The sequence below is a fragment of the Eriocheir sinensis genome, chromosome 4 (genome assembly GCF_024679095.1).
Source record: "Eriocheir sinensis breed Jianghai 21 chromosome 4, ASM2467909v1, whole genome shotgun sequence".
Lineage (NCBI taxonomy): Eukaryota > Metazoa > Arthropoda > Malacostraca > Decapoda > Varunidae > Eriocheir > Eriocheir sinensis.
In genome coordinates, this window is record NC_066512.1 from 21,030,050 (window position 1) to 21,043,454 (window position 13,405).

General features: G+C 45.5%; 1 long non-coding RNA gene across 9 annotated transcripts; it reads left to right on the forward strand.

Annotated features, from left to right (window-relative positions):
* The first annotated feature begins 3,870 nt into the window (after positions 1–3,870).
* On the forward strand, positions 3,871–6,496 carry LOC127009827 (uncharacterized). 9 transcript variants are annotated; one of them, XR_007762481.1, is made up of 7 exons: positions 3,871–4,631; positions 4,832–5,006; positions 5,057–5,081; positions 5,157–5,331; positions 5,382–5,456; positions 5,557–5,606; positions 5,832–6,494. It is a non-coding gene; the product is annotated as an uncharacterized LOC127009827 (long non-coding RNA). The 9 variants fall into 9 exon arrangements; XR_007762468.1 differs by having other exon boundaries at positions 5,057–5,356; positions 5,407–5,456; positions 5,832–6,495; XR_007762475.1 differs by lacking the exon at positions 5,557–5,606 and adding an exon at positions 5,657–5,706 and having other exon boundaries at positions 5,057–5,356; positions 5,407–5,456; positions 5,832–6,495.
* Positions 6,497–13,405: the final 6,909 nt, after the last annotated feature.

The window sequence follows — 13,405 nt, forward strand, 5'->3', positions numbered from 1 at the left end:
GTGTAGTTTGTTTCTACTTTGTCTATCATTCTCTCTCTCTCTCTCTCTCTCTCTCTCTCTCTCTCTCTCTCTCTCTCTCTCTCTCTCTCTCTCTCTCCTGCTCGCTCACCCTTACTCTCTTGGGTGACCTCTCTTTTCCTCTTCACCTTTTTTTCCTCCCTCTCTCCTCCAGGGCGATCTTCCTCTCCCTTTATCTCCCTCCCTCTCCCTCTCCTCCCTCACGCCTCGTTGCTCTCCCCGACTGTAACTCTCCCTGGCCTACTCTGTTTTCTCTGTCTCATTCTCTCCCTTTCTCTCCCTCTCTCTCCCTTTCTCTCTCCCCCTCTCTTACCCTTTGCCTTCTAGTCTCTATGAAGTTTCTCTGTCTGTCTTTGTTTCTGTGTGTGTGTGTGTGTGTGTGTGTGTGTGTGTGTGTGTGTGTGTGTGTGTGTGTGTGTGTGTGTGTGTGTGTGTGTGTGTGTGGATAGGTAGATAAATGGATTAATGTCAGTTCTCTCTCTCTCTCTCTCTCTCTTTCTCTCTCTCTCTCTCTCTCTCTCTCTCTCTCTCTCTCTCTCTCTCTCTCTCTCTCTCTCTCCTTTTTTTATTCTTTTTTCATTGAGGAATTTCTTTCGCATCTTGAGTCTCTTTTATGTGTCTGCCGAGGCGTCCGTTTGATGCTGCGTGTGTGTGTGTGTGTGTGTGTGTGTGTGTGTGTGTGTGTGTGTGTGTGTGTGTGTGTGTAATTTTGGGAATTTTTTTTCAACCAAGTTTTTTTGTGGATGTTTTTTTTTAATATTAATTTTTTTTTACCCATTTTTTCTATTTTTTTTCCTTTTTTCCTGATAAATAGTTTCCTCTTTCCTGTAACTGCATCTTCTTTTCTGTTTACATTTTTTAACATCATTTTCTCCCTTTATTTTACTCTCCCTTCCTTTTCCTCCGCCATCTCTCCCTCCCGGTTCCTCCTTCTCCTTTATTCTTTTTATCTTCATTCTTCTAATATCTCCTCTTTCTCCTAGTTATCCTTTTCCTCCTAATCCTTCTACCTCCTTATCATCTTTATTATTTCTGTTATCCTCTTCCTCCTCCTTATCCTCTTTTCTATTAATCTTTCTTTCTCCTTAATATCCTTTCTCCTCTCTTCCGTTCTCTTCCTTCTCTCTCCTTTTCCTTCTTTCTCCTTAATATCCTTTCTCCTCTCTTCCGTTCTCTTCCTTCTCTCTCCTTTTCCTTCTTTCTCCTTAATATCCTTTCTCCTCTCTTCCGTTTTCTTTCTTCTCTCTCATTTTCCATCTTTCTCCTTAATATCCTTTCTTCTCTCTTCCGTTCTCTTTCTTCTCTCTCCTTTTCCTTCTTTCTCCTTAATATCCTTTCTCCTCTCTTTCGTTCTCTTCCTTCTCTCTCCTTTTCCTTTCTCCTTAATATCCTTTCTCCTCTCTTTCGTTCTCTTCCTTCTCTCTCCTTTTCCTTTCTCCTTAATATCCTTTCTCCTCTCTTTCGTTCTCTTCGTTCTATCTTCTTTTCCTTTTTTCTCCTTAATATCCTTTCTCCTCTCTTTCGTTCTCTTCTTTCTCTCTCCTTAATATCCTTTCTCCTCTCTTCCGTTCTCTTCCTTCTCTCGTTTTCCTTCTTTCTCCTCGTCCTCCTCGTCCTTCTCCTCTTCATCCTCCTCCTCCTCATGACGACCGCTTGACAGGCCTCGCTGGCGACGACTCAACGCACGCCCCTCCCCCCCTTATCTCCCCTCTCTCTCTCCTCTCCTCTCCTCTCCTTCCTCTCACTCCTCACTCGGGCTCCTTCCCCTCTCCTTAACCCGCCTCTTCCTCGCCTCCCATCTCTTTCCTCCGCTCCTTAACCTCTCGACTTAACCCTCCCTTCCATCTCTCCTTTCTCTTTCTTTCTCTTTAATTCTGTTCCTCCTCTCTTCCTTTCATTTTTCTCTTCTTTTTAACTTATTTTCTTTTTCTTTCGCTTCTTCTTTCTTTTCTTATTCGCTCTTTTCATGTCTTTTTCTTTTTCTTTCTCTAATCCTGTTCCTCATTTCCTTCTTTCATTTTTCTCTTCGTTTTAAACCTCTTATCTTCTTTTTCTCTTTCTTTCGATCTTTATCTCTTCTTTTAATCCTTCTTTTCGTCTCTCCTTTCTTTCCTTTTTCTTTAGTCCAGTTCCTCCTTTCCTTCTTTAATTTTCTTTCAGTCTTTTAAACTTCTTGTCTTCTGTTCTCATTCCTTCGCTTCTTATCTCTTTCTCTTGTTCTCTCTTTCCCTTTTGTTATCTCCTTAACACTTTTTATCCTCTTTTCTATTTCGTCTTCTCCTCTAAACCCTCTTCCTATCCTTTCTTTTTTATTTTCCTGCTGTCCTTAATTTCTCAACTACTGCTCAACAATTCTCCTTTCTTTTATTTTCCTCATCCTCTTCCTCACTTCTGTATCTCCTTCCTCAGTGCTTCCTCGCTTATCTTGCTATCCTTTTGCTCTTTCTAATCTCTTTGTTGTCATTGATTTCTCTCTCCATCTGTGTCTTTCCTTCCTTCCTTCCTTCTTTTCTTCATTCACTTATTTATTTTCCTTCCTTCCTTTCTTGCTTCCTTCCTTCCTTCCTTCCTTCCTTCCTTCCGTCTCGTCTTTCCCTAATCACTTGGGAGGAAGAAAAAATGAAAGAAAGGAAGGATGGAAGAAAGGAAGGAAGGTAGATTGACGAATGAGGTTGGGCAGAGGAAGAGGAGGAGGAGGAGGAGGAGGGAGAAGAGGGGGAGAGGGAGGGAGGAAAGGAAGAGCGATGATGAAGAGAAGAGTAATAATGGAAAAAAAGGAGATGAATAGGTGAGTACGTGGGTGGCGAGGAGGAGGAGGAGGAAGGAGGAGGAGGAGGAGGAAAGTCTAAGATGTTGAGAGATGATGATGAGGGGGAGAGGATGAGGAAAGAAAAAGGAGGAAAGTAGGGTGAGAGGGTACTTATCCATCAAAGGAGGAGGAGGAGGAAGAGGAGGAGGAGGAGGGGCAGAGGCAGGGGGAGGGGGGGGGGTCATGTGGCCTGTCAGAGTCTCGAAAGATAAAGTTGACTCAAGTTCAGTGATCGTCGTGAGGGTTCTTTTTTTTCTTTGTTTGTTTTCTTCTTTCTTTTATTGAGGTTTTATTATTCTCCAATTTTGTCTTTTCTTTTTTTTCTTTGTTTGTTTTCTTCTTTCTTTTATTGAGGTTTTATTATTCTCCAATTTTGTCTTTTCTCTTTTTTTATTATTTCTCATTTTATGGCTCGATTTTTTTTTTTAACGGGAATGTGAGAGACAGACAAGACTTCCCTTTAGTCTTTTTTATTTTGTTTTATTGTGTTTGTTTTACTTGTTTTTATTTTTGTTTATTTTTTACTTGTTTTCTTTTATTGTTTTGAGAGACATGAAACTTCCTTTAGTCTATTTTTTACTTTATTTTATTTTTGTTTCGTTTTATTGTATTTATTTTATCTGTGTTTGTTATTTACCTTACTGTATTTTTATTTGTTTTATTATTTTGGTTATGTATTTTGTCTGCTTCTCTCTCGTTCTCCTCCTTTACTCTCTTCCTTTTATTTGCTTTTTACTCTCCTACTCCATTGTTCCTCTCTCCTCCCTCTCTTCTTTTCCATTTGCTGTCCATTATCTCTCCTTCCTTTCATCTTTGTTTTTGTTTCTTCCTTTACCCAGGCTGTCTTTTTTTTTTTTTTTTTTATTCTTCGTCCCATAAGCCATCTCCTCATTCTCCTCCTTTCTCTTCTTCTCTCTTCCTCTCCTTCCTCTCTCCCCTTTCTCTCCTTCCCTATCCCACCTCTCCCTCTCCTCGTCATTCTCCCAACCATCTCATTCTTCTTCCTCTATTCCTTTCCTTCCTCCCTTTTATCTATCCTCTACCCCCTCCTCTCACTCCCTCCCTTCCTCCCTTTCTTCAAAACATCATATTGTTCCTTCTCTTAAACCCCACTTCTTCCCTCCTATTTGTCCTTCTCCATGTCTCTTCCTGTCGCTCCCTATGGGCTGGGAAGGAAGTGAAGGAAAGCGAGAAGGAAGGAAGGCGGTGGGAGGGTAGGCGGGAAGGGAGAGAGGGAGGAGGATCTGTGTAGTGGAGGATGACAAAAATGATTCACGGGTTGAGGAACTTGCCATAATTATGAGGATAGACTTAAAGATTTGAATTGAAGGTTGCGAGGAGACTTGATCGAAGCTTATAAATCAGTGAAGGGCTTTAATAAGGGGGATGTTATTAATGTTCTGGTGGTAAGAGAGCCGGGGAGGACACGTATTAATGGTTTCAAGCTATAGAAATTCTGCTTGAACAAAGATACAGGCAAGAATTTGTTTACCAATATGGCGGTGGATGAGTGGAACAGGCTTGGCAGTCATATTGTGAGTGCCGATACGATAGATACATTCAGGAAGAGGTTAGATAAATTCTTGGGTAGTGAAATTAGGTGGGGTTAGGCTTACAGGAGCAGCCTTGTAAAGACCTACCCGCCTCCTCCAGACTCTTATGCTTTTTATATTTCTTGAAACTTACATCGGTAGCGTACGGAAAATAACGTGGTAAAGTTCCGCTTGTGTACAGTTTACTGGCGTTTCACATAGCTTACGGGCGTATCGTTTCGCATAGGTTACGGACGTATTGTTTCGCATAGGTTACGGGGGTATCGTTTCGCATAGGTTACGGGCGTATTGTTTCGCATAGGTTACGGGGGTATTGTTTCGCATAGGTTACGGGCGTATTGTTTCGCATAGGTTACGGGGGTATTGTTTCGCATAGGTTACGGACGTATTGTTTCGCATAGGTTACGGGGGTATCGTTTCGCATAGTTTACGGGGGTATCGTTTCGCATAGGTTACGGGGGTATCGTTTCGCATAGGTTACGGGGGTATCGTTTCGCATAGGTTACGGGGGTATCGTTTCGCATAGGTTACGGGGGTATCGTTTCGCATAGGTTACGGGGGTATCGTTTCGCATAGGTTACGGACGTATTGTTTCGCATAGGTTACGGACGTATTGTTTCGCATAGGTTACGGGGGTATCGTTTCGCATAGGTTACGGGGGTATCGTTTCGCATAGGTTACGGACGTATTGTTTCGCATAGGTTACGGGGGTATCGTTTCGCATAGGTTACGGACGTATTGTTTCGCATAGGTTACGGGGGTATCGTTTCGCATAGGTTACGGGGGTATCGTTTCGCATAGGTTACGGACGTATCGTTTCGCATAGGTTACGGGCGTATCGTTTCGCATAGGTTACGGGCGTATCGTTTCGCATAGGTTACGGGCGTATCGTTTCGCATAGGTTACGGGCGTATCGTTTCGCATAGGTTACGGGCGTATCGTTTCGCATAGGTTACGGACGTATTGTTTCGCATAGGTTACGGGGGTATCGTTTCGCATAGGTTACGGGCGTATTGTTTCGCATAGGTTACGGGCGTATCGTTTCGCATAGGTTACGGACGTATTGTTTCGCATAGGTTACGGGGGTATCGTTTCGCATAGGTTACGGGCATATCGTTTCGCATAGGTTACGGGGGTATTGTTTCGCATAGGTTACGGGGGTATCGTTTCGCATAGGTTACGGGGGTATTGTTTCGCATAGGTTACGGGCATATCGTTTCGCATAGGTTACGGGGGTATTGTTTCGCATAGTTTACGGGGGTATCGTTTCGCATAGGTTACGGGGGTATTGTTTCGCATAGGTTACGGGCATATCGTTTCGCATAGGTTACGGGGGTATCGTTTCGCATAGGTTACGGGGGTATTGTTTCGCATAGTTTACGGGGGTATCGTTTCGCATAGGTTACGGGGGTATTGTTTCGCATAGCTTACGGGCATATCGTTTCGCATAGTGTACCGGTTTCGTCTTGTTCACGGGCGTGCTGTGTGCGGGCGTGTAATCAGCGGGCACACAGTTCGGGATGCCTCGGGGCCGGGGTCGAGGAGGAGGCGGCCTCTTCGGCGAAGGTGTCGCCGGCTGCCCTTCTGCTGGGCCAGGGCCGGCAGCCGCCTCAACTTCGAGCCCCGCGCCAGAGGCATCCTCGCCCGCCTCAAGGGTTTTGTTGAAAACTCTGGAGGCGAGACGAATATTATAATCGATGAATAAAGCGGTGACAGCCGCTGACGCAGTGTTTGTGAGTTTTGGGATGGAAGTGAAGGATGGCGCGGAGGGAGGGAAACTTGCCGCCGAGGGCCCTCAAGTTCCTGCCTGTCCCTGCACTTAGCACGGCGGGTTTCCACGCACCAATTCTCTTCTTGCAATGGTTGCCTGTGTTTGGTTGGTTATAATATAACTAATAGAACTTATATTATTAGTTCATGGACAGAATGAACAGAGTCCTGTCAAGATGGTGGATTGACAGGCTCATTAAATACCTCCACCAGGCGCGTTGATTGTTGTGGCTGCAGCCTGTGTCGCGACCCTTCCCTTTGTTCACTCACGTTACCGAAGAGATTGGGGAAATGGGCAAGGCTTATAAAAGGCATGGTAGAAGTAAGGAAGGAAGAAAGGAAGGTAGAGTAAAGGGTAGGCAATAAGCAATAAAGATAAAATTGACAAACATAAATATACTGGAGGAATGGAGGCCAGGGATTAAGGAGGTAGGGGAAAGGGGGATAGAGGCGTGCAGGCTATAAAGGAAGGAGAGAACGGGAAGAGGAAGGGAGGGAGAATAATGTTGCCATGTAGACCTCAAGTTTGAATGTAGCAGAAACGGCGCGAGTGTGGCAATGAATGAAAGGCGACGAGAATGAAAGGAATAAGAGGGTGATAAGGAGGAGGAGGAGGAGGAGATGAATAATAATAATAATAAAAAGAAGAAGGTGGGATTTGAGAGTTAATGATGCTGGTGAAATAGAAGAAAAATGGATTAAAATGAAAAAAATGCAAGAAAAGGATTAAAAAAAAAACTAGGATGGAAAACTTAAAAAAACGTTAAAAAAGAGGCGAGAAATCCTTCACTTTGAGACTCGAAAAGGAAAAAAAGAAGAAAAAAAAAAGGTTTGGTTTGTTTATTGTGTACCATGTTTTGGGGAGTGATGGTGGTGATGGTGATAATGGTGGTGATGGTGATGGTTGTAGTAGTGATGATGATGACTGTATTGATAGTGAACGTTTTCTTCCTCGTTTTACATTTCTTCTTGTTATGTAATGATGGTAATGATGATGATGATGATGATGGTGATGATAGATATTAGGTCTCGTTTTGCTCTTTTTACAATTTTTTTTATCTCTTCCTCGTCATCATTTTCATCACCACATTTTTTTTTCAGTTTCTCACATCCTCATTTTTCTCTTGTTATCCTCTTCATTACTTTCTTGTCCCTGTCACAGTTCTCATCCTTCCTTTCTTTCCTCCGTGTTCATGTTTTAATTCTCTTTCTTTCATTCTCTTCCTCGTCACCATTTTCATCATCTCATTTTTTCTTCATTTTTTCACATTCTCAATTTTCTCTTGTTATCCTCTTCATTGCTTTCTTGTCCTTGTCACAGTTCTCATCCCTCCTTTCTTTCCTCCGTGTTCATGTTTTAATTCTCTTTCTTTCATTCTCTTCCTCGTCAGCATTTTCATCATCTCATTTTTTCTTCATTTTTTCACATCCTCAATTTTCTCTTGTTATCCTCTTCATTACTTTCTTGTCCTTGTCACAGTTCTCATCCTTCCTTTCTTTCCTTCGTGTTTATGCTATAATTCTCTTTCTTTCATTCTCTTCCTATTCCCCAGCTTCGTTCTTATCACCTCCATCCTTTCATTCTTGTTTTTCGTCCTCTATTTTCTCCTCTTCGGTTCCGTTTTCTTTCTACTTATTTTTTTGGTTGTCCTTCTCTCGCCCACTTCATGAACCTTTTCCTCATTCCTTTTCATTCCTTTCCTCTCCTCGTTCTTTGTCTCTCTTTTTCTTTTTCTTCCTCGTTCAGTTTTAATCTCCTCAGCTCTCGTTGTGTATCCCATTCTTATTCTTATTCTCTCTCTCTCTCTCTCTCTCTCTCTCTCTCTCTCTCTTCGTCCTCGTCCTTTCTCTTTTTTATATCTTTTAATTCTTCTTTGGTGGATTTTGCAAGAAGTTAAGGCGTTTGTGTGTGTGTGTGTGTGTGTGTGTGTGTGTGTGTGTGTGTGTGTGTGTAAGACCAATAGTAAACAAAAATAGATAAAAATTAAATAAGAAAATAAGGAAAAGCAAAAACAAAGAAAAAAAATAGCAATCCGCCTCACACTGAAAAGGCAAAACGTTTTACTGGAAAAGAAAAAAAAAAAGAGAAAGAGAAAGAAACAAAAGTGGAAGGAAAATAAACAAAAAAATAAATGTGGTGAAGGTGTGGGTGGAAACGCCATTAGAGAGAGAGAGAGAGAGAGAGAGAGAGAGAGAGAGAGAGAGAGAGAGAGAGAGAGAGACTTGGAAGGGAAGGTAAAGATTGCAAATACGCGGTGAAGGCTTGTGCTGGAAGAAGCGGAGGAGGAGGAGGAGGAGGAGGAAGAGGAGGAGAAGGAGGAGGAGGAGGCAACCAGGCGGCGTGGAAAGACCGTGAAGACAAATGCTCGCCGCTGGAAAAAAAAAAAAAAAAAAATGGTGGAAGGTGGTGGAGGCTGCTAAGGTCCCTGTGGAGGTGGTGGTGGAGGAGACGGAGGAGGAGGAGGAGGAGGAGGAGGAAAGTAGAGAGAGAGAGAGAGAGAGAGAGAGAGAGAGAGAGAGAGAGAGAGAGAGAGGGAGAGAGAGGAAAAAAAAAGGGAATGGAAAGTAAGAATATTAAAACAGACATATGTTAATAAAAGAAATGAAAAAAAAAATAGGTAGAGTGGAAGAAAATGGGAAGGGAGAGTAAGGAAAAAAAAAGCAGAGAAAGATAAAAATAATAAGGGGGAGTAAAGGGAGGAAAGAGAGAGAGAAAACATAAATGAAGCCAAAGGGAGAGAAAGATTGCAAAGAAGGAAAGGAGAGGGAATGGAATAAAGAAGGAAAGGGGAAGCAGATAAGAGGAGAAAATAGTTGAAGGGGGAGGAAATAAAGGGAGAAAAAGGGGATGGATGGAAGGGTTATAGGTCGTAAACTAAGGTAAAGAGGTAGGGAGGGAAGAGAAAGGGAGGAATGGGTAGCTAAATGAGGAAGGACAAACAGCGGTGAGGGGAGATTAGGGGAAGGAAGGGGAGAGACAGGGAGGGAGGGGAGGGTCGTAAAAGGGTAACAAGGCAGGTTGAGGGTGACTAGCTCCCCTCCCCTTTCCTCTCACTCCCCACTCCCCTCACATCTTCACCCCCCCTCTCACCCCACTGGTTCCCCTCCCCTTACCCCTCACCCCCATTCCCCTCGCATCTTCACCCCCCCTCTCACCCCACTGGCTCCCTTCATCTTCCCCCTCACACCCACTCCCCTCATCTTCACCTCCCTCACCCCACTCTCTCCCCTCCACTTTCCCCTCACCCCCACCCCCCTCACACCTTCACCCCCCCGCCCATCACTTTTTTCCCCTCTAGTGTGTGTCATTTCTGAGGGCGGGGTGAAGGGTGACTGAAGCATGGGTGGCATACTGACCGACTGACTGACTGCTTGGTTGAGTGCTTGACTGATATACCAACTGACTGAACTTGACTGACTGGGTATTTGGTTGCGTGAGTGACTGCATAATGACTGATGTACTGACTGATTGCTTTGACTGACTGACTGACTTGACTCTCCCCTCTCCTCTACCTACTGACAGATTGCTTTGACTAATTGACTGACTTGACTCTCCCCTCTCCTCTAACTATTGCCTGATTGCTTTGACTGACTGACTGACTTGACTCTCCCCTCTCCTCTAACTATTGCCTGATTGCTTTGACTGACTGATGTGACTCTCTCCTCCTCTACTGACTGACTGACTGACCGATCCACTTACCGACTGTGAGAGAATGACCGTTTACTTGATTCGCTGATTGACTGACTAACTGACTAACTGACTGACATTTGTATTAACTAAGTGATTTAACGCCCCCAACACGTTTATCTCCCCACCCACACTTACACCCCAGCAAGTATTTCTCCCCTCCCCCACCCCCTCAGCACCCCAGCTAGCTTATCACCCCCCCCAGAGACCCAGCACCCACCTCCTAAGACACCCCAGCAACTATTCCCCCCCCACCCCGTCTCCCAAAAGTAAGCTCCCCCCCCCCCCCCCCCAGGTAATGACTCACGGGTCGCCAGGTAAGAGGTTCGTGCAATTACACCGATGGCTTCCACAGCTCTTCTCTCTCTCTCTCTCTCACTCTCTCTCTCTCCCCCCCCCCGAACTTTTCCAACACTTCTTTCTGTAGCACTTCTATATTCCACTTCCCTCCTCCTCCTCCTCCTCCTCCTCCTCCTCCTCCTCCTCCTCCTCCTCCTCCTCCTCCCCTCCCCAGCGCCTCCTTCCTTGCCACCCTCACCTCTCGCTGCCTCTCTCTCTTCCACCGTCCTTCATTCCTCCCTCTCTTACTCTCCCTGCCCTCCCTTCCCTCCCCCTCCCTATATCGCCTCCTTCCCTGTCACCCTCTCCCCCTCCCTTCCACCGTCCCTCATCCCTCCCTCTCTTGCTCCCCTCTCCCTCCTCCTTTTCCTCCCCATGTGAGTGCCTGTGCTTGAGGGAGTGCCTGCAGGGGCGTCAGTAATGTGCCACAGTAAGGAGGAGGAGGAGGAGAAGGAGAAGGAGTAGGAGGAGGAGGAGGAGGAGGAAGGGCGTAAGAGGGTAATGACGGTCCTGGTTTTAAAGAATATCGAACTTGTGTTTCTGGCGAGGAGGAAGAGGAAGAGGAAGGCGGAGGAGGAGGAGGAGGAGGAGGAGGAGGAAGACGTCCGCGTTGACACTCCTGGTTTTGCCATAGACGGATTTTGGTGATTTTTTCTTCTTTGTTTTTCTATAATGGTGACTGGCAGGACACCAAGCGAGAGAGAGAGAGAGAGAGAGAGAGAGAGAGAGAGAGAGAGAGAGAGAGAGAGAGAGAGAGAGAGAGAGAGAGAGAGTTTGTTTGTTTGTTTGTTTGTTTGTCTGTGCCTCCCTCTCTTCGTCTCCTCTTCTTCTATCACACCTCAAACATCACATGAGCTCTCTTTTTCCATTGGTCCTCCTCCTCCTCCTCCTCCTCCTCCTCCTCCTCCTCCTCCTCCTCCTCCTCCTCCTCCTCCAGCCTCACTTTGAAGCTCTCAGTTTTTGGAGACGTTTCTTTCCTTCTTGTCTGTCAGTCTTGTGGTGGCATTCCCTCCTCCTCCTCCTCCTCCTCCTCCTTATCTCCATCTTCCTCCTCCATCCTTTCACATCCTCCACTTCCTCTTTCTAATCCTACCTCTTTTTTTTTTTTTAAAGTTCAAACACCTTTCCTTCACCACACATTTTTACTGTCTTCCTTTTCCTTCTTTTCTTCCTCCATATTCCTCTCTTCCTCCCTTCGTATCCCTTTCTCTTCTCTTTATCTTTCTCCTTTTCCATGTCTCCTAAACCCTCCTCTCTCTTTCTCCTTTCTTTTTTCTCCTTTTTATTGTCTCCTTATTCATTCTTTCTCTTCCTCCTCATCATTTTCTCCTCCCTCCGTAACCTTCTCTCCTCTTTTTCTCTCCCCTCCCTCTTCCATACCTCCAAATCCTTGCTCTCTCTCCCTCCTATCCCTCTCTCCCCCCTACATGTTCCTCTTTCTTCTCTTCCTCTTCCCTCCCTCTCCCATCTCTCCAAATCACTCTTTTCTCTCCATCTTTTTTTTTCTTTCTTCTCCCGTGACCTCATCTCCCTCTCCTCTTCCCTTTATCTTCCCTCCTCCTCTCTCCCTTATCCTTTTCTCCTTCTCTCCTCTCTTCCTCTTTCTCCTCTTCTGTCACTCCGATTTCCTCCTTTCTCTCCCTTTCTTTTTTTCTCTCCCGTGACCTCATCTCTCCCCTGACCTCCCTTTATCTTCCCTCCACCTCTCACCTGTCTCACCTTTCCTTCCTCACCTGCCACTCAGTCTCTCCACCGGGCTTGCTTACCTCCATACCTTTCTTCCTCCATCCTCCTCCTACCTGTCTCCGCTTACCTCACCTGTCAATCTTTACTTACCTCCCTCCATCCCTCCCTCTACTCCAGCTTTTCTCTCCACTCTTGTCTCTCTTTCTCTTTATGTTTTCCCTCACTTTTTTTCCCTCCTCATTTCCTCTTCCATTTTTTTTTATCAACCTTGTCTTTTCGCTTGTTTTCTTCCTTGTACTCTTTTCTTCGTCCACTTCTTATCCTTTTTCTGTTTTCCTCTCGTCCCTTCACAGCTTCTCTTTCGTTCCTCCTATTTCCTTTCTTTTTTAACCTTCTCTCCCTATTCCCTATCATCTTGTCCCTCCGGCCCGTTGTCTCCTCTTCCTCTTTTTCTTCCCTTCCTTCGCCTTCTACACTTTCCTCTTGATCTCTTTATTTCTTGTATTTCGTCTCCTCACTTCCTCCATTTCTTCCTTTTTTCATTTATTTTCCTTCCTTTATCTTCTTCTCTCCTTCCTTCTTTTCCTCCCTTCTTATCCCCGTGTTCTCCCTTTCCTCCATTCCTTCCCCATCCCTTCTTTCCCTTCGTTTATCTTCCTCTCTCCTTCCTTCTTTTTTTCCCTTCTTATCCCCGTGTTCTCCCTTTTCCTCATTCCTTCCCTATCTTTTCCTTCCTCACTTCTCTTTCTTTATCTCTTCCTCTCTTCTCCCTCTTTCGTTTTTTTTTCTCCTCCTTCATCCACTCTGTTCTTCCCTCCATTCCTTCCTCCATCCTCCCTCCTTATAACCTTTCCTCCTCTCCCTCCATCCCTTCCTCTACCCCTCGATTCCTTTCCTCCCCCTATTCCACTTCTTGCCTTCTCCCCTCCATATCTCCCCGTTTCTCCCCCTCCCTCCATCCCTACCTCTTAACCTCACCCCCACAAAACCCCCTTCTTTTCCTCTACCCCTACCCCCCAACCCCCCAACCATACATCACTGACCCTTCCTGTACCCCTCCTCCTCTCCCTTTTTCTTCCCCCTTCTCTCCTCCTTACTCCCTTCTCCCTCTCTCCATCCCTACTCTATATAACCTCGTTCCTGCCCCCTTCTCCCCGCTAAACCATCCATCGCTGACCTTCCTTGCTCTCTCTCCTCCCTCCTCCCCCTCCTCGCCCTCTCCCTTCCCTTATTCTTCCCTCCTCATTTCACTCCTCCTCCATTCCCTACTCCTCAACCTCCCCCCATCTCGCTCCCCCAACCATCCATCGCTGACCTATTCCATAACCTCTCCTCACTCCACCCTCCCTTTCTCCCGTCCTGACCCTTCCTCTACGTCTCCTCCTCTCCCCCTCACCACTTTCCCTTCTCTCCTTTCTTTTCCCTCCCTTCTCCCCTCCCTTCGTCCCTACTCCATATACCCTCGACCCCTCTCCCCATCCATAGCTGATCTTCCCCTTCTCTCCTCCCTCTCTGCTCCTCCCACCTGACCCTCCCTCTTCC